The sequence below is a fragment of the Melanotaenia boesemani genome, chromosome 18 (genome assembly GCF_017639745.1).
Source record: "Melanotaenia boesemani isolate fMelBoe1 chromosome 18, fMelBoe1.pri, whole genome shotgun sequence".
Lineage (NCBI taxonomy): Eukaryota > Metazoa > Chordata > Actinopteri > Atheriniformes > Melanotaeniidae > Melanotaenia > Melanotaenia boesemani.
In genome coordinates this window covers 1,593,968-1,614,830 of record NC_055699.1, presented here as the reverse complement: position 1 = coordinate 1,614,830, position 20,863 = coordinate 1,593,968, and positions in this window count along the sequence as shown.

Sequence of the window (20,863 nt, the reverse complement as noted above, 5' to 3'; positions counted from 1 at the left end):
GATTAAATGAATGAATGAATGAATCTATCTATCTATCTATCTATCTATCTATCTATCTATCTATCTATCTATCTATCTATCTATCTATCTATCTATCTATCTATCTATCTATCTATCTATCTATCTATCAATCTAGCTCTGTCTGTCTGCCTGTCCATCCATCCATCCATCCATCCATCCATCCATCCATCCATCCATCCATCCATCATATGAAACAGCCAAAATAATGCATTTCAACCACAGTAATGGTTTACAAACATGTATAAAAATAAGCTCAACATTTTTATCTCTGCAGTGGTTGTTTGAGTTCACCAATAAAACTTCACTAATACCTTCATGTTTCACTGTGTACATTATAGATTTTTAAAGGTAACCCTTGATTTAAGCAAATGATTGTTACTACAGAAAATCCTTTTTAAAGCTTATAGTAGATAAACAAAGGTTATGTTTATATCAGTGATGGTCGTCGGGATCCAGCACTGACGGAGGAGGAAAGAAGAAAGTTGTTGACAAGACGGATTAAGGTTTCACATGGCTAAGGTGATTTTTCTATTATTATTTTTTCTGAGAGATCTAATAGTAAATCTGTACAATATTCAATAGAAATGCAAATTATCTCACAAGGTAAGTCATTCATTATAAACATCTTCTGTTCCCTTCAGCAAAAGTACCATAAAAAAAGAAAGAAAAACAGAATTTTATATTTTTTTCCACTTTCAAAGCAGAGATTGTTTCATCAGCTTCAGTACAAATCAGAAGCATATGGTTGTATTTTTATTTTTTTAAAACATTTTTATGCCTTTTTGTCATAATAGCGCCAGATTTTTTTGAGAAACCTGATAAACTGATCATGGTCTGGTGAACACCTCTGTAAAAGTATAGACGTGGGCCGTTGGCTCTTCTGGAGCGTTCAGGTGTGTCAGGAAAGACATCAGTGATCTTAGAGAAGCAGCTGTTGCTACACATCGGTCTGGGAAGAGCTTTAAGACCATTTCTGCCTGGTTTGGAGTCCATCATTCTACAGAGAGAACGATTACTGACAGGTGGAAAAGATTTAAGACAGTTTAACATGATGTCCAGGAACTTCAGCACAAAGTTATCGGCTATTTTCACAGTGCTGGCGAAACTGGCCCAGAACTGACTTTTTTATCTGTATGTGACAAATATCTGACTCAAGCAGGTCTGATCATTTTTTCTGTGTGAGTTTATTTGAAGAGAAGCTCCTTAAGAAGGTCGTTCCACATTATTAAGCAAGTTCCAGTTTCCATGCAGTCTGCATCTGGAAAAAAACAAACAAAAAAACAAAACAAAACAAACAACAAATATGCGCTGCTGCCACTAGAGGGAGCAATTGACTGAGAAAATAAATTGTAAGCTGTTGGACCGCCTCATTGCTCTTCTGGGCCCAGATCCACGTCTAAGAGGCTCCATCATGGAAAATAGTTGATGGGCCTGTGAGTCTGGTACCTGAGAACATTGCAAAATGTGGGCAGTCAGTGAAGTTGATGTCAATAAATAGAGTAAAATCTAATTAAATAATATTATTAATAGGAGACCAAACTTACACATTTAACAGCCACTTGATCAGGTCCATCTTGCTAGTTCCGAGTCTGACCCACTTTTTCCTCCAGAGCTGCCTTAATCTGAGCCAAGCATCTGAATGTGGAGCTGAAATGGAGACTCATCAGACCAGCAACGTTTCTCCATCTTCTATTGTCCAGTGTTGGTGAGTGTGTGTGAATTGTAGCCTCAGTTTCCTGTTCTTAGCTGGCAGGAGGCACCCGGTGTGTCTTCTGCTGCATCCTGGAGCCCATCTGCTTCAAGGCTGGGCGTGTTTGGTCCAGAGATGCTGTTCTGCAGAAGATTGCAAAAGATTGGACATACTTTCCATATTAAATCCAATGGCTGCATGTCTCCAAACTTTTGACTAGTACCGTACATCTAGGAGAAACCAGCATTTTAGTTATTCTGCGAACTTCGATGGAAACAAGTCATTTAGCAGCGTGTTGCTGCTTGTTTTGAGTCTGAGGTTGAAAAACTGAACCAGTTCAAACTCTGCACACTGAAAATGTAGATCACAAAGACCAAGTGGTTCAAATTTCAGCACTCTAGCATGAACCACTGTGGAGTTATGGCAGTTTGAAAAAAGTTGTCCGCTTCCATTCCCTTAACATTGGAAGTCAGAGAGATAAATGGACACATATGTGATGCTGAAAAAATGACAGTGGCTTCCACAAGGCCCTGAGATCATATATATAGATATGTATTTATACATATCTATATCTATATATATATATATATGGGTACAAAAAAAGGTCTGATGTCCTCATATCAGAGTGCTAGGTCGCAGAGGTTACACTAATAATAATTTAAAAATACAAAGAAAATTTAGAAAATTATGCTCCAGTAAAATTGTCTTGAATACAATATTTCACATCAGTGTATGGTACAATACAAACTTTCTGAAGGACCACAAGGTGCTTCTCAGCAGAAACTTTGCCAGGTTTTTTGCGGCCTTGACAGGAAGAAGGAATCAGGAGAATAAAGGAAGCAAGATCACCGTCCGAGCCGGGAAACAAAAACAACACAACCAAATGTTAAAAAGCATTTTGCAATTTAAAAAATATAGTTAAACAGTTAAACCAAGAAAACCCAGCAAACTGTAACAAAAGATGTCAGTCATAGTCCAGAGTCAAGAATCTCCTCAAATTCTTGTCCCTTCAGCACATCGGGTGAGTTCTTCAAGGTCACTTGAGGTCGGGAGGGTTTTTCTCTGCTGAATGATCTTCTGCTTGAAAACAGTAGGCCACCTTAATCAAGAGATGTTATGCTAATTGAACACAGATAAATTCTAACAGAAGCTGAAATGAAGTAGAAATATTCAAAGAACGAATCAGTCATGAGAATAAAATCAGGAACTGTCACTGCCAACACTAAACTACCTTCAGCACAAATTACATGATATAAGTTCTGCTTCACTGAGTTTCCTAAACGGGGAAATAAGAGTGAGACGGAAAATACAAATTTAACCTCGTTGGAGGAATGCTGTGTTTCAATAAGTGTGTTTTTCATTAAGAACTAACCTCTCCGACAACTTGGAAGCGATGTCTCTTCCAAATTCCTGTTCGATCTAAAGCAGATGAATGACCAAAGCGCTTTAAAAACTTTTAAACTTAACATCAAACCAACTGTTTCAGGGCATTTTGGGACTGTCTAGAAAAGGTATTTCCATAAAATTGTGCATAAGAAAGAAAGTCTCCACCACAAAATACTGTAAACTTTGAATTACTTGTATGATTAAATCATGATCATACACAAATCTATATAGCAAGACAAAGTTACCATCTTACTTGTTTTAGCTAATACATATGTTCATGTAAAATGCTGATTTACCAAGCCTTTGACATCTTTGAAACGTGGAAATTAAGTCAAGACATGCTTGATTGTTGTTTCATTGTTCAGCACTTTGGTCCATAATGTTGTGTTAAAAGGGCTATATAAATAGATTGGTGTGAGTGTGTATAGGTAAAAAAAACAAAACAAAAAATCATGTAGCAGCTAGAATGCAGCTACCATTTGATGACTAACCCAAACAAATGTCACCAAAGCCCCAACATTGCTCTATAACAGCTATGATTCTCAGAACTATAAACTAATTAGTCATATTATATGATCTATTTTATTTTAATGGGCATACATAATCAGAGCTCAGCGTCAGGTGATGCAGCAGTATTGGGAGGAAGAGGGTGAGGCACAGGGTTGGATGTGAGCGTAGAGGAAGAGGTCGTGAGGAGGACCACAGTCACGACCACGGCGTCAACAATCGGGGCATCTGCTAAAGATGTTGCCAGAACTGAAGATCTCCAAAGGCAGAGAAGAGGTGTGTTTGGCCAGCAGAACATTTAGGATGTCATTCCTATTCCCTGCCCATCCTGTCTGCATGTAGTGAAACCATGATCCACCTGAGCTAATTCAGTATTGTTTGAAGCAAAAGGAAATTATTATACAGCAATTTTTACTTTAACACACCACTGTAGTTTTTATAGCTATTGATAGGTCATTCCTCCAGTGCTCACGCTGTACTGCATAACATGCTGTACAACCTGTAGAATACCCACCTGCACACCTACTAAATGGACGGTATTTATATAGCTTTACTGTACCTGGAATGATACCCAAAGGGTTTTACATCATACATCACATTCACACACACATTTACACACTGATGGCGGAAGCTGCAGCGCTCAACCACGAGGAGCAGTTTGGGGTTTGGAGTTTTGCTCAGGGACACCTCGACAAGCCAAGGATTGAACTGGCAATCCTCAAGCTACAGGACGACCACTCTGTCCACTGAGCCACGCCGCCCCTGCTAGTCTATTTTTTTTCCTTTCATTCAGGATTCTCGAGATGAGCCTCGAGGACTACAGAGACCTCACAGCTAGACTGCTAGAAAGACAGCCAGACCTGGGACCTCTTTTCTAAAGCTGGCGTAGGTACAAAATCCACCGTACACCAAATATAGTCAACTTTTTGGTTTTATAAAAACCAAACTTGGTAGGAGTATGTTCCTACCTTCACAGCGTACACACAAAATCTGGGAAAAAGGGAAACTGCAACACCACCGGTCCAGAATAAAATCAAGGAAATGGAGAGTCTGCTGCCAACATTTACCAGTCAGTGCAAGAAGATGTAAAAACTAAGCTTTGGTCATTTATTCAGCAATCCAGCAGAGTGCGACAGACTGGAGGTCTAGAAGTGATGCAACGCTTATGAAACACACAAGAGGTGGATTTCATTTATTTATTCTTACACAATCCTTCTGTAGTTGTTGTCCCAGTTTCCATCAAGACCGTCTCCATCTCCTGCAGCTCCTTGTCCACCAGGTTACTAGCAGTGATGGTGTCCCTCTGCACCTGCAGGACTTCCTCTGAGGACACGGCTGCTGTGGTGCTGGGAGGAGTCTCTGGCTTCACCCTCTCCACCCACAGCTGCAGCCCCGCCCACCCAGCTGTTACACCCAGGAACTAGAAAGAAATATTATTTAACACTAAATAAACTGCTACCAGTCTCAGATGTATCTGTACATGTTTATTTTATACATTAAAACCAAAGACCACATTACTGGCATCATTACTGTCATCTAGCAGCTTTTCTCCAGAACCATCTACTGTGGGCTGCAGCGTCTTGCCGAAGGCCCCGACTGGAAGGTGTTACTGTTCACCCCTGTGGGAATCGAATTTCGGTCTCTCGCATGGCAGATGGATGATGAGATATCCAGCCATACGTTCCGACTCCTCTGTTGTGTCTTCTTCTGACGCTGTGATGACAGCGTCTCCACCTGCTGCCACTATTCTGTCTTTCTGACACCAGTAACGTCCACGCTGTGCCCACCAGTTAAACATTTTTACCTTTTCTAACGTAGTCCATCAGGATCTCGTTCACACCCTGAAAAATTCCTCTTCTTTCCTCTTTTCCCTCCCAAGCCATCATGGAAATGATGAATATGTATTTCAGGCGTCCACCTGACCATTTATAGCCACCATGTGGGCGGGGCAAGGCGTTCCCTCACATGCGCCGCTTTGGTTCTGGTTTATGAACAGAAACAGGTGTAGGACGTGCGAGCGCATGCTTTTATAAATCTGAAAGTAGAAGTGCAGCATTTCCTTTATGCGCCACAGACGTAGTTTGCTTTGCTACGCTCAGTTTGATAAATGAGGCCCCAGGTCTTTGATTTACTGGCCGAGCATCAGAACGGACACAGTACCCCTGCAGAAGTACTGAGAGGACTCTGATGCACCTGCAACAACTGTAGAGACCTGCCCACAGACATGCTGTGGCCTAGACCCAGCCCACCGTGTGAGCCTCCTGCCACATTTCATTTCAGAACTAGGAGAAAGGCTTCAACATCCCCACGACACCGCTGTAGTACATACTACAGGCTGTGGGGGGCGCTAAAGAGAAACACTCCAAAGCTAGAGCAAAATAACGCATGCGCAGATAAAGGCTCACTGCGTGTTGCAGGAAGTTCACATCAGAAGCTGAGAAGAGAAGATAGCTGAGGATTCACTGCGAAGCAAAAGAGAAACATTTCTTTGGATTAATGAAGAAGATGAGCTGCTTCTTCAAAAAATGCTTGATTACAAAGCATAAAAAAATCAAGGAATGGTGGATAGGGAATCGGCGTGTGTTTGTCACATTGACGTCATATCCTCGAGTTGTGCGGCTTCGCTGTCCACACAGTACCGCAGACGGTAGAGAACTCCAACCGATCCACCTTGGTACCTGGCTTCAGACATGGTCGGTTTCATGGAGGCTAATCCCTGCTTCGTGGGGATGGAAGGGTGGTTTGCTAAAATACTTTTGCAGTTTTGCTGCAATCCGGCATCATGGGGACGGCCCCTTAATCACTGTTCGCTGGTTCGCAGGGAAAACGTGAGATATTCCATGTTGGTGCTCTTTGACCCTTGCCGGCAGTTGTAGTTTTAAGATGGCAGACTGTCATGGCGCTTTCCCCAGCTTACCCATGATGTATAGAAACAAATCTAAAATTCTTCTCTTACAAGAATGTGTCAGATCATTATCGGATGTCATAACACACCAATGATAACACGTAAATGCAAGCATCGATTTTAGCCAGCAAACAGAGAATGTTCCACAATGTCCTCTGAAAATAAGAAGTTATGTGTGCTTTTCAGAAATTTAATCTTTATTTTGAGATACGTTCAGATACGTTCTCAAACACAATGTTTCTGCTACTGTGCGTTATTAAACCACACAGGTGGATCAGGAAGGTGCAGTTCAGCAGGTCTGCCACTGGAGGGCGCCAGCACTCTGTACCTCCTACACCTGTCTGACCTGAATAACTCCAGCACGCTTACTGGATTATTTTATTTAACTGATTATTTATTAATTTATCTGTGTGTCTGTGATGTAACCAGAAAGTTTTTTATTCTCATAGGTGGAAGCATCCCCCCAGAAATCTTTTATATCTTTTAGAATCTAAACACTTCACTGTTAAAAGAAAATGTAATTACTGCTTAACTTTAATGTCTAAAATGTTAAGCTAAGCACCTTTAAACATTTTTGTCTCGTCATCTTGTTTCTACCTCGTTAAAGTCGATATAGAATGAAATCATATCATCTTTGCTTCCAGTTTGACATAATTACAGACTTTTACTGTTGATCACAAAAATGAAGGAATCTGATTATTTTGATTCAGATTCTAGGAACAATGATGCACAATTTCATATATTTCATGACATATTAAGTCTTTAATGTCAGACATTTGTTTAGGAAAATTGGTATTTGTTAAATGAATATCTGTTGGTTATAGTTTTGCGTTACATTATGTTACATTAGATTAGGTTATGTACACTTTATTGTCCCCATAGGAAAATTTGTCCAGGACTCAAGTGTTATTACATTAGCTGCCTCAGCTAGATAAATAAGAAGTAACAGAACAGACTCTACTGATTTCACTCAGTGTCTGCACCAAGATGTTGCATATCTTCTATAAGTCTGTTTTGCAGCATCTGTCGGGACAGCAGCATCGGCGCCAGAGACTTACAGAAACTCAACAAAGTGGTCAAGAAGGCTGGTTCTGTGCTGGTGATATCTCTGCAGCTGATAGTCCAGAGAAGAATGCTGCATAAGCTGCATCATAATGAACATTCTTCAAATCCTCAACACAACACATGGAAGAAACAACAGGATCTGTTCAGCCAGAGGCTTAGGATTAAATCTTTTAAAGATCATCAAATAAATTAAAATCTAATAAAATTCTATTTATAGAGCGATTTTTATCCACAAAGCAACACAAAGTGTTTTACATAATAAAAACAAATTATGCATATTAAAAACTAAATTTAAAAGCCTTCACACCCAGAGTATAGAACAGGACATTTAAACACACAATCTCACACACACACACTCACACACATAAAAATCCAGACCCATTCTGTACGAACATGAACTCCCATCCCTAGGTACCGTCTCTGAACTGAATATAAGTATAAAAATAAAAATAAAATGAAAACATCTGGCTGACGCTGCTGTGAGGAAACGGGATCTTGGGGATCGAGTCACACCGGAAGCCGGCCCACTCATGGCCACACAGGGCGCCACCACAGGAACCACCCAGGTCAGGGCAGACCGGAGTCCACGCCACATCCACAGGGCTGCAGTGCAGGACCCCCAGCCCTCCAGACAAGGGCCGTCACCATGGCAACAACCCTGCAGACAGAGCAGGGAGAGCTGCCGGTGTGGAGGATCCCCAGGAGGAAACACTGGAGTTAAACAGTGAAAACAAGATTAAATAAACTTATAAACAGTAGAAACTGATGAGAGGGACAAGAATAAAAATACAGATAAAGGAGTTCAGGAAAATGACAAAATAAAGTAAAATAAAATAAAGGAGTTAAAAAAAACTGTGTACTTTGGTAAAACAAAACAATAAAAAGGAGAGCCACATAAATAGGTGGTATTTAAAATAAAAAGAAAAATTTATAATTAGATAAGTGAAAATCTAAAAAATCAAATAAAATTCAGCTATAAGCTAAGCTGAATAGAAAATCTAGAGCCTGCAAACCAGCAACAGTCTCTGAAGCCTGAGGTTCTCTGGCAGGCTGGTCCACAGTCCAGACCTGTAGTGGAGAAACGAGGCCTCACCAGAAGTCTTGGTTCTGACTTTGGGAACAACTAAGAGGCCGGAACCACCAACCAGGCCAGAAATCTGGGTGTAGTTATGGACTCAAACCTAAACTTTGAGAAACACATGAAGGGAACCACAAAGTCAGTCTACTATCAGCTTAAGAACATATCAAGGGTAAAAGATCTGATGTCTCAGCAGGACCTGGAAAAACTAGTCCAGCTTCCATCTTTAGTCGGCTTGATTATTGTAACAGAGCTCTGATTGGTTTAGGACCAACATACATCAGAGACCTCTTGACCCAGACCTCAGGTCATCTGGATCCAGGTTCTTATCAGTTCCAGAGTCAGAACCAGACATGGAGAAGCTGCATTCAGCTTCTATGCTCCACATGTCTGGAACAAACTCCCAGAAAGCCTCAAATCAGCTGAAACACTCAGTTTATTTAGATCCAGGTTAAAGACCCACCTGTTCTCTGCTGCATGGACTAGTTTTTATTTAGAGTCCAGATCTGGATCTGGTTCTTTAAGCTGGAATCATGTTTAAATATTATTTTCCCACACTGGAACTTTATTTCTTACATTTTATCTACTTTATTTTTAGCATCTTCTTTCTGCTTTTCATTAATTTCATTTCTTTTAATCTTTGTTTTTTTTATTTACTTGTTTTGCTTTCTACACCTGCTGAAATGTTTTATGTAAAACACTTTGAATTGTCTTGTACATGAAATGTGCTTTACAAATGAAGTTGCCTTACCGGAGGACCTCAGGGTCCGCAGGGGTTCATAATTTAAAAGCAGGTCCGATTTTCTCTGAACATATCACAAATGTATTCTGGGCCTGAACCGTTCTGGGATGTAAACCATCAGAAGGGTTTAAAATCTATTCTGTGGCTGACTGGAAACCAGTATAAACTGGAAACCAGTGTAAAGGTTTCAAAACTGGTGTGATGTGTTCAGATCTCTTAGTCCTGGTTTAAACTCTAGCAGCAGCATCTGGATGAGCTGCAGATGTTTAATGCTCTTTTTAGGAAGTCCTGTTAAAGACCAGTACAGTAATCCAGCCTACTGGAGATGGACATGGAGGAGTTTCTCCTGGTCTTACTGGGAGACTAAACTTTTAATTCTGTTAATGTAACGGCTGACACAGGGACAGCTGGACACAAGCGCAGGTTGCAGGTAAGATGATTTAATAAAGTCAGTCAGCGGATAGGATGCACAAGCAAAAGCAAGACTAGACACTGAATGAGGGTAAACAGTAGATATATATAGGGCTGTGTCCAGGTGAAGACTATTAGTCTGATGAGGGCCTGCAGGTGATCCTGATAATGACAACTCCCGGTGCGTTGTGGTTAGTGTAGTCCAGTCCTAGTACTCGGGAGATGACGAGCGGGCCGGAGGACGAGGTGCAGCCCTGACAGTTAAGAAGGCCCAAGACATTAATTAACAACTAAAAGAACCTTATTATCAACCCTGAACCGAAAGAAGATGTGATTCCGTTGGCTTGATTGAGGAGACTTGCAGCAGGCATGACGGCAGGTTGCTGTCAAGTGTGAAATTGCCAAGATGATAATTAGTTGTGCTGCATGCCTGAGAGCAGGCTAGTTAGGCTCCGCCCTCAGCGACCCTGCACTGGAATAAACAGGTTTAGAAAAAAGATGTATAGCTGGATAGTTAGTTTATCTAAACTGGATGTCATGTTCTAAGTTAACGCTCCCAACCCCCACTCCAGGCTTCAGTAGGTGAGCCGATGTCATGGCAACTGTATCTAATGTATCAGCATCACAAAACTGGTTGGTCCAGGCTGGTCAAACATACACACAAGCAGTCTGGTTTCCCTATCCCTGTGAGGGCCAGTCGCTGTCGTGGTTATCTCCAGCCTGGAGCTTAACATGCCTTTAACTTCAACCACAAGGTCTCTCCAAAATTCTAAGAATCCAAAGTACATTTTAAACTACAAGCTGTGCAACTTTACATCGTTTTGCTGAAGAAATCTAATCACTCGCTTCTGTTTATAACAATTTTCCAAACATTGTTTTTTAATTTAGAGACAGTTTTAAAAAAGAGAGAAAAATAAGTATCAAGACTGCAATCTCAAAAATCGTACATTAAAGTCCTAAACTCAAACTCCCTCTGAATAACAGATCAGAAAAATGTATAAAAAAGAAATTATAAGCTGTTTTTTTAAACTGCTCCACTTTGCTAAACTGCATTAATTAACACAAGTATGTCTGACTACTTTTAGCTGTGCATTCACTGTTATAGCGACCCTCAGCCACATGGGGGAGTGTCAAAAAGTGTGGAACAACGTGCATGCAGGGACCTCCTGTGTGTGTTTTTGCTGTTGGTGGTTCTTACCCTGATGTGGGGTCACCATGGAGACAGAGTGCACAGTAAAGCTGAGTTGGAAATGCTTGTCAACTAACAGCTACTGCAACTAGATCTGAACAAACCACAAGGACTCTGGGGTGATGTCCTTTGGAAATATGAGACCAAAGTGGAGATGTTTGGTTGTAATGCACAGCAACATATTTGGTAAAAAGATCAGCACAAACTCCTCATACCAACGGACAAATACAAGACTGATGATTTGAGATGTTTTGCAGCTACTGGGCCTGGACACCCTGCAGTCATGAGTAGACTATTAACTCCTCTGTATATAAAAATACCTGGAGTCAGGTGTGGGGCCATCCATCTATCTAAAGGCCCATTTATGCTCCTTACGTGCGTAAATAGCGGCGTCCGTTTCAAACGTTGTCATACGTCGTCACCCTCATACTTCCGTGTGTCTTTAGTGTTAAAGTGTTTGTAAAGTCAATTCTTCCACTAGTGGGCAGTGCTGAGTTCAGAGTTCACTCCTGAGCTGATGTCAGTTTCAGGCACCGTTTGGGGGTGATAATGCACCAATATGAAGTTATTTCCAACCGCCCAACACAACCTAAATACTCGCATACAGTCTTTATTCGTCTTAATTCTGCTTTTTGTTTCTTTCCTGATTCTCTTCTTCTTCTGTTTGTTTCTTTTGCTGGTAGCATGTCAGCTATTCTGCTCAGCACTGCCCCCGTGTTTTCCGGTGGTACTGCTCCTTCTTCTGCATCAAGCGACGGATAGTTAAGCTCCCTGAAAACGGGCCAAATTACCTGCTGACACAGAAGCCGGATGAAACTCTCCATCCGTCTGCGTGTCCGTCTTCTGCGTCGAGCATAAATGGGCTTTTAAGTTTGGCTGAGTTTGGTTTGAAATTTCTTTTTCTTCAGAACCTCACAGATGGAAGCAGGTGGTGGAAACCTTCCTCAGAGGTTTTCTCCGTATTAACATGACAGCATCACACAGTTGCTGCAGGTTTGTCGGCCGCATCCATGATGAGAATCTCCCGTTCCACCACATCCCAAAGCTGCTCTACTGGACTGAGATCTGGTGGCTGTGGAGGCCGTTGGAGTCCAGTGAACTCATCGTCATGTTGTAGAAAGCAGGTGGAGATGATCTGAGCTTTGTGACATGGTGCATTATCCTGCTGGAAGTAGCATCAGAAGATGCTCCACTGTGGTCATAAAGGGATGGACATGGTCAGCAACAATACTCAGGTAGGCTGTGCTGGTTAAACCAGACCACGTTGGTACTAAGGGGCCCAAAGTGGGCCAAGAAAATCTCCCCCCACCATGACACCAGCAGCAGCCTGAAGCGTTGATCCAAGGCAGGATGGATCCATGTTTTCATGATGTTTCCAGCAGATTCTGAGCCGAGCATCTGAATGTGGAGCTGAAATGGAGACTCATCAGACCAGCAACGTTTCTCCATCTTCTATTGTCCAGTGTTGGTGAGTGTGTGTGAATTGTAGCCTCAGTTTCCTGTTCTTAGCTGGAGGAGGCACCCGGTGTGTCTTCTGCTGCATCCTGGTCCAGGACACACAATGAAAATCCATCCACCATCTAAAGACTCGTGGTCTGGCTCTTTAAGGTCAGTGAGGATGCAGAGGGCGTAACACTTGAATTTATGGGGATTAGGGTGAAGATTTCTTGTGAAGAGTTTGAGGTGGTTTTATTCTGAACTTATGAAAAGGGTGTGAGCCTTTTTTTTCCTGGAGTCTCTCTGAGGAGATAAACAGGTTGATACCTAAACATGTGAAAGTATTAAATGAACAGAACTCAGAAAATTCCCTTAAAAGCTGTTAAAAATACTAAAATGTGCAGAAGGGGGTGCTGCAGAAAGAGGGTGGGGGGTTAAAACAGTTGATTTTCTTTAGGGACAAGCTCCAGATGAAAGCATAACGAGCAGGTTAATATTGTGGTTGAAAGTTTGTTTCTGTTGCACAAACACTGCGTTTCTAAATTCTTTGTGCATCTGCAGGTGTTGACAGCTGCAGATTTTCTGCTTTTAAAGAGACAAACTGGATTTAGTTTTCCAGCCTCTGCTGCACTCAGACCTGCCGCATGCTTCGAACTCTGCGGCTGAGCAGGGCAGGCCTCAGGCTGCAAGGCAAACAACTGTTACCTACAAATCATCCGTCACTATTGGAAACCGGTTTTTCACCCCCTCCTCCCTCCCTGTTTTCTACCCCACATACACCACCACCATCCTCCCTCCTCTTCCTCTCACTTCAGAGTCCATGTCTTGTACTTTTTTGCGACTAAAGCTGCTTTTCTGCAGCGAGGACACAAAAACGAGGCAAAGGTGGAGAACATGTGTTTTTTCAACTGGCTGGGAAACTGTGAGACGGAGCAGCATGTGCTTGTCATCCCCCCACACTGCCGACAGGTGTTGGCTTCATGTGACTGCCTGCCTGTCCGGACAACGCTCCAATGAAGAAAGAGGAGGAGAAGGAGGAGGAGGGAAGGAGGGAGGGAAGGAGAGGAGGAGGCGGGGTGTGTAAAGTTTCATCAACAACAACTGTGTCAACTCGTAGTCGTTGTGTTGGGAAACCCTCCAGCTCAAATCTCCTCTCCCTGGCTGCTCGGCTGAGTTAAGGGATGCCTCTCCTCCTCCTCCTCCTCTTCCTCTTGCTCTCTGCGGGATGAATGGATGAATCCACCCTTTTGTTGGCGATGGGTCGTTCCTTGGCAACAGCTCCATGGTTACAGTCCAATAAATAACATCACACTCCCTCTTCTGCGTCTCTGGATTTTTAGGCCGGGATGCAGGAGGAGATTAAAACTTTATTCTTTTTCCTATTTGAGCTTCAGAAGCAAACAAACTCAACCTGAGGTGATGTTTCAGAGTCAAACAGCCTCCACAGTCTTTTGACGTTTGTAAAGGCAGATTTCTTGTTTCTGTGAAGCAGATCAGATGCTCCAAGGAGAAGAAAGAAAAAGAGACTTCAAAGAAGTTAAAAGCAGAAAACAAGCTGCTAAGCTGATCTAAAACCAAAATACAGCAAAAAATCATTTATATTTTTACTTCTATGTGGATAAATGATCATCTTCTGGGCCTGATTAATCTGTGGTTGAAAGAATCTCTGGACTGACATTAACAGTGAAGGAAATATTTCCCGGAGTGGAACCAATTTCCAGCCTGAAAGGTTTATATTTAAGACCAGCCCACCTCTTTTTCATGTGGAGTAAACTGGATTAATGAAACATCTGTTGACTACTTACAATCCTGTAGTTTTTATTACTAACAAGAGTACAACAGTAGTTTTATTGCAAAAATTAAGACATTAAAACCCGTACTTCCTGTAGTAATGGACCAGATTACAAAAACATTGGCTAAACAGATTAGTTTCTAAGCTTTTATTGTGAAAGTGCCGTCATTTGCAACAGGTGCAAAATATAAACCCTCTCTAACCACTTCCTCTCTGTCTCGTCCTCGTCTCCGTCCTTCATCTCTGTCCTCGTCCCTTTGCTGTCTTCCTCCATCTATACTTCCTGTCTCCTCACCTGTCTCGACTGCCTAAGGGCATCAAAATGTTTATAGTAACATTATCTGCACCGTCCTTCGGTCGTCTTCATGTCCGAGTTCTGTTCAGATTTGACCCATGAACACAGTTTTCATCAAGTGCACAAATAAAAAGAAAAAGTGATTAATTCAGAAATAAACACATCGGCTATAATGAGACTTTAATTCTGCTGTTTTTCTTTCGTGTTAAATGGAGCCTACAGGTGCCCCTGGAATAAATAAACATCTCTGTGTGGTCAGTAGCTACACTGGGTGGACTGGGACCAGTCCGTTTAGTTTGTTTTGATCACAGGAACGTACGCCTCAGCATCTATTTATCCCTACATTTAAAATATTCTATTTAATCATCCGTCTAAACAAATGAGACTTACTGACGCTATTCTCCATCTTATCTTTTAAGTATTTTATTCCAAGCACGGAATAGTTTAATGATCTTATCGGCAGGTAGTCTTACCTGGATGAATCTATGAAGTGATCTCCGCAGACACAGCTAACCCTGGTCTGTTCATCTAGAACCTTCTTGTCCGTTTGCTTTATTTTCACATGACAATAAATTAACCTTTAAACAACAAACCATAATCTCCCTTAGCCGGAGCTGGTTCTGCTTAGCCCGGGCCGGCTCTGCTTAGCCGGGTCTGGTTCTGCTTAGCCCGGGCCGGCTCTGCTTATCCGGGTCTGGTTCTGCTTAGCCCGGGCCGGCTCTGCTTAGCCCGGGCCGGCTCTGCTTAGCTGAGGCTGGCTCTGTTTAGCCGGGTCTGGCTCTGCTTAGCCCGGGCCGGCTTAGCCCGGGCCGGTTCTGTTTAGCCGGGGCAGGTTCTGCTTAGCCCGGGTCGGCTCTGCTTAGCCGGGGCCGGCTCTGCTTAGCCGGGCCGGCTCTGCTTAGCCCGGGCCGGCTCTGGTTAGCCCGGGCCGGCTCTGGTTAGCCCGGGCCGGCTCTGTTTAGCCGGGGCCGGCTCTGCTTAGCCGGGCCGGCTCTGGTTAGCCCGGGCCGGCTCTGTTTAGCCGGGGCCGGCTCTGCTTAGCCGGGCCGGCTCTGGTTAGCCGGGGCTGGCTCTGCTTATCCCGGGCTGGCTCTGGTTAGCCCGGGCCGGCTCTGTTTAGCCGGGGCAGGTTCTGCTTAGCCGGGGCAGGTTCTGCTTAGCCGGGGCAGGTTCTGCTTAGCCCGGGCCGACTCTGCTTAGCCCGGGTTGGCTCTGCTTAGCCGGGCCTGCTCTGCTTAGCCCGGGCCGGTTCTGCTTAGCCGGGGCTGGCTCTGCTTAGCCGGGGCAGGTTCTGCTTAGCCCGGGCCGGTTCTGCTTAGCCCGGGTCGGCTCTGCTTAGCCCGGGCCGGCTCTGCTTAGCCGGGCCGGCTCTGCTTAGCCCGGGCCGGTTCTGCTTAGCCGGGGCCGGTTCTGCTTAGCCCGGGTCGGCTCTGCTTAGCCCGGGCCGGCTCTGCTTAGCCCGGGCCGGCTCTGCTTACTCTGCTACCAGTGCTGATGAAATTAAATAAAAATAAAAAATTCCTCATTAATGGGTGACACACTTGTTTAATTGCACCTTGATAACTGTTCCCCTCTCTGGCCGAGTGCAGCCAGAAAAGATATTTTCTAACTCCAAATAGCTCAAAATAAAGCAGAGAGCTGCTTTAGCACAGGGGGGGCCTGAGTCCGGTCTTTGAGATCTACTATCCTCCAACTTTTAGATGCATCCCTTCTCCAACACACCTGACTAACATGAATGGCTCGTTACAGACCACTGACATGTGATGAGGGAATTCAGCTGTTTGATTCAGGTGTGTTCATCTAAAAGTTGAACTCCAGGACCGGACTTGGGCACGCCTCAGCATGGTGTGAGGCTGAGAGCAGAGGACATGCAGAGAAGACTCTCATGGCTAGGAGAAGAGAAAAGGTTGACGTGTAACCTCTTAACTTTCTTTTGGAATATATTCCGTAATAAACAACCACATTGTCTGTACTCCCAAATTAGTCATGTTAGAGATCAGCAGGGCACTCAGCAAGCGTTTCAGTCTAAACTAAACTAAACTAATGCATCACGTATTTCTGTGATGTGGGGTGTGATACTACTACAATACAAGATTTGGAACCGATCCAGTATCAAGTAAATAAAGGACTAATATCAGTACTGATACTTTTGAACAGGGCTCTCAGAATAATGTGTTAAATTTTAATCTGTTGAATTAATTTTTCTTCCCTTTTTTGCATAAACAACAAAGTTATTACTCATGCCATATTAAAAATTCAAATTAATCATTATCACAGCAAGAGAAGCAGATTGTGGGCATGAGGTGCTTTGTCACAGCGGGGAACCGAATCCACCAACAACCACTTTATCTCCTTATTTATGGAGATTCTGATCATTTTCAAGCCTCTAATTCAGTGTTGTTTTTTTATCCAGGCCCTCGGGACCCACTGCACTGCAGGTTTTAGATGTTTTCCTACTCCAACACACCGGATTCACATTCATGAAGTTCATCATCAAGTCCTTTGCAGCCTGTTAATGAGCCACTCATTTCATTCAGGTGTGTTAAAGCAGGGTTGCCTCTACAACATTCAGGGCCGGGTCCCGAGGACCAGGATGACCCATTTGATAAATCACACAATTAATCACTCGGTTGTCCCATCTGACATTCTGGTTCACACTCCCAACCAGCCGGTGGAGTCGGTGCTGCTGGCGGGTTTGTTTGCTCATTCACCTGTACGGTCACATGAAGGTACAACATGAAAACAAGCGAGGGGAGGAGCAACGTGCTCCACGCTCTGAGGTAGAGGCACAAAGGTTGCTTCTTTCAATGCAGCAGCACATACGGTAGTAAAGAGGAGAGAAAGCCAAACTAACGTATGTCATCACACTCATATCGATAGCGTTGGTATAGATGTTGTAAATATTTGGGTCGTTCACTCAGCTAATGTACAGAGCAGTGTTTCTCATTTACTGTCATCAAGTAAAGTTTGTTAGCTTATATGAGAGTCTGAAACAAATACACACCTGGATGAGGGAGAATTTTCTACAGTTAATATTCTGTTTGGTAGAAAGAGAAGAGGGTCAGCATTGTAAACACCTGGAGACTCGGGCTCTTAAAACCACCGACCGGGTTGGTAACCTGGGAGTGTTGATAGACTCAGACCTGACTTTCAGCAGCCACATCGAAGCTTCACTAAGAAGCTTTTACCAGAAACATCAACAGAATTAAAAGTTTAGTCTCCCAGTAAGACCAGAACTCCTCCATGGTCCATCTCCAGTAGACTGGATTACTGTACTGGTCTTTAACAGGACTTCCCAGTAAGACCAGTAAACATCTGCAGCTCATCCAGATGCTGCTGGAGTTTTAACCTGGAAGAGACCTGAACACATCACGCCAGTTTTAACATCTTTATACTGGTTTCCAGTTTATACTGGTTTCTAGTTTATACTGGTTTCCAGTTTATACTGGTTTCTAGTTTATACTGGTTTCCAGTTTATACTGGTTTCCAGTTTACACTGGTTTCTAGTTTATACTGGTTTCCAGTTTATACTGGTTTCCAGTTTACACTGGTTTCTAGTTTATACTGGTTTCTAGTTTACACTGGTTTCCAGTTTATAATGGTTTCCAGTTCATACTGGTTTCTAGTTTACACTGGTTTCTAGTTTATACTGGTTTCTAGTTTACACTGGTTTCTAGTTTATACTGGTTTCTAGTTTACACTGGTTTCTAGTTTATACTGGTTTCCAGTTTATACTGGTTTCTAGTTTATACTGGTTTCCAGTTTATACTGGTTTCCAGTTTACACTGGTTTCTAGTTTATACTGGTTTCTAGTTTACACTGGTTTCCAGTTTATAATGGTTTCCAGTTCATACTGGTTTCTAGTTTACACTGGTTTCTAGTTTATACTGGTTTCTAGTTTACACTGGTTTCTAGTTTATACTGGTTTCTAGTTTACACTGGTTTCTAGTTTACACTGGTTTCTAGTTTATACTGGTTTCTAGTTTACACTGGTTTCTAGTTTACACTGGTTTCTAGTTTATACTGGTTTCCAGTTTATACTGGTTTCTAGTTTATACTGGTTTCCAGTTTATACTTATTTCCAGTTTACACTGGTTTCTAGTTTATACTGGTTTCTAGTTTACACTGGTTTCCAGTTTATAATGGTTTCCAGTTCATACTGGTTTCTAGTTTACACTGGTTTCTAGTTTACACTGGTTTCTAGTTTATACTGGTTTCTAGTTTACACTGGTTTCTAGTTTATACTGGTTTCTAGTTTACACTGGTTTCTAGTTTACACTGGTTTCTAGTTTACACTGGTTTCTAGTTTACACTGGTTTCTAGTTTATACTGGTTTCCAGTTTATACTGGTTTCTAGTTTATACTGGTTTCCAGTTTATACTTATTTCCAGTTTACACTGGTTTCTAGTTTATACTGGTTTCTAGTTTATAATGGTTTCCAGTTCATACTGGTTTCTAGTTTACACTGGTTTCTAGTTTACACTGGTTTCTAGTTTACACTGGTTTCTAGTTTATACTGGTTTCTAGTTTACACTGGTTTCTAGTTTATACTGGTTTCCAGTTTATACTGGTTTCTAGTTTATACTGGTTTCCAGTTTATACTTATTTCCAGTTTACACTGGTTTCTAGTTTACACTGGTTTCCAGTTTATAATGGTTTCCAGTTCATACTGGTTTCTAGTTTACACTGGTTTCTAGTTTACACTGGTTTCTAGTTTATACTGGTTTCTAGTTTACACTGGTTTCTAGTTTACACTGGTTTCTAGTTTATACTGGTTTCTAGTTTACACTGGTTTCTAGTTTATACTGGTTTCTAGTTTATACTGGTTTCTAGTTTACACTGGTTTCTAGTTTATACTGGTTTCTAGTTTATACTGGTTTCTAGTTTACACTGGTTTCTAGTCAGTCACAGAAAAGATTTTAAAACCTTCTGATTGTTTACATCCCAGAACGGTTTAGGCCCAGAATACATCTGTTATACGTTCAGAGAAAATAAACCTAACAGAGCTTTGAGATCCACTCTGGTCAACTAGTCCAGACCAGGGTCCAGACCAGAGTCCAGGCCAGAGTCCAAACCAGAGTCCAGGCCAGAGTCCAGGCCAGAGTCCAGACCAGGGTCCAGACCAGGGTCCAGGCCAGAGTCCAGACCAGAGTCCAGACCAGGATCCAGACCAGGGTCCAGACCAGGGTCCAGACCAGAGTCCAGGCCAGAGTCCAGACCAGGGTCCAAACCAGAGTCCAGACCAGGGTCCAGACAAAGGGTCCAGACCAGAGTCCAGACCAGAGTCCAGACCAGAGTCCAGGCCAGAGTTCAGACCAGAGTCCAGACCAGGGTCCAGGCCAGAGTCCAGACCAGGGTCCAAACCAGAGTCCAGACCAGAGTCAAGACCAGGGTCTAGACCAGGGTCCAGGCCAGGGTCCTGGCCAGAGTCCAGATCAGGGTCCAGACCAGGGTCCAGACTAAACATGGAGAAGCAGCATGTAGCTGTCCTGCTGCCAGTGGAGATAAAACTTCCACCAAACGTAGACATTTTTAAATCCAGGTTAAAACGTTTCTTTTCTCATGTCTATACATGAAATCTTTACAGTAACTTTTAACTCATCTTGCTTTTAATCATTTTAATGTAATTTGTGATTTTATTGTGATTCTTGCTATGTGTTGCTGCCTTTTACTATTTTTTAATCTCTGTAATGTTTTTAATGTTTTATGTGAAGCACTTTGAATTGTCCAGTACATGAAATGTGCCGTACAAATAAACTGCCTTGCCTGCCTTGTCATATGTGGACCCCTAAAAGAGTAGCATCTGCATTAGATCCAGCTAATGTGGATTTGAATAAAGGAATAAAGTCCTTTAGGACCCCCAGGGTCCCCCAAAGAGCACAGGGGGTCCCCAAGGTACAGAGCCAGAGCCATTGCTATTAATGTCTACACGGTGTTCCTATATATAAAAATAAAAGTAAGTAAGGCTATATGATGTTAATTTAATGTTGGTTTTATCTAAGGACAGGACTCAGTTATTAATGAAAGCATAAAACCAAGTATGGTTTCAGTACAGGACGGGGCAGGGGTCCATGGCTTTTTAGTATTTACATGAGGGTCCTTCAGGGAAATAGGTTGGGAACCACTGTTCTAGGAGAAACCAAACAACCACTTCTCTTCAGGTCAAGATCCAACATCCACTTGCATCTTAAGGACAGGGACACTTCTTTGAGGACAGTAACATGCCCATGTTGGACAGGGAAGACGCTGTGAGGAATGAAAGACGCCATCTACTTTCAACTGGAAAAAAACAACATTAAACAAAGTAGGAGGCCTCAGATTTCATCCGTCCAAACAACTACAGTT